Source organism: Penaeus monodon, chromosome 28, assembly GCF_015228065.2.
Source record: "Penaeus monodon isolate SGIC_2016 chromosome 28, NSTDA_Pmon_1, whole genome shotgun sequence".
Classification (NCBI taxonomy): Eukaryota; Metazoa; Arthropoda; class Malacostraca; order Decapoda; family Penaeidae; genus Penaeus; species Penaeus monodon.
In genome coordinates, this window is record NC_051413.1 from 4,815,725 (window position 1) to 4,816,138 (window position 414).

Here is a 414-nt window from a genome sequence, read left to right on the forward strand (position 1 = left end):
ACCCAATGAGTTTCTGGCCACAAATCATCGAGCTCCCCTTCCTGCCCAGCCGTAAAGAGGATAAATTTTTCACACTCAACCACAGACAATTTTGATCTCATGTTTGTACAGCTTAAATTTCTACACCAGAAATGGCATGTCTCATGCTGATATATTTGCTTCAGGGGAACAAGAGGATACAAAAGGTATGGGGCAATGCTGGCATTTTTGGAAAGTGAATATATCACACCTTATGAGAAATCTTATCTTATACTTGCCAGGTTAATTCATCACAAGGGAGACAGGGAGTACAAAGCAATACAAGAGGATGGGGAAATGGAGGTGGCAAGGGGGGGGGGGGGGGTAGGTGGGACTACTTTGCCAAACAGTAACAGAATTATTTTCTCACACTCCCTACATATCACTGACTGACAA

At 43.2% G+C, this 414-nt stretch overlaps 1 protein-coding gene across 1 annotated transcript in view; it reads right to left on the reverse strand.

Moving 5' to 3' along the window:
* Positions 1-414, reverse strand: part of LOC119591305 (NADH dehydrogenase [ubiquinone] 1 beta subcomplex subunit 10-like) — a 7,239-nt gene that overhangs the window by 2,615 nt on the left and 4,210 nt on the right. The window lies entirely within an intron of this gene.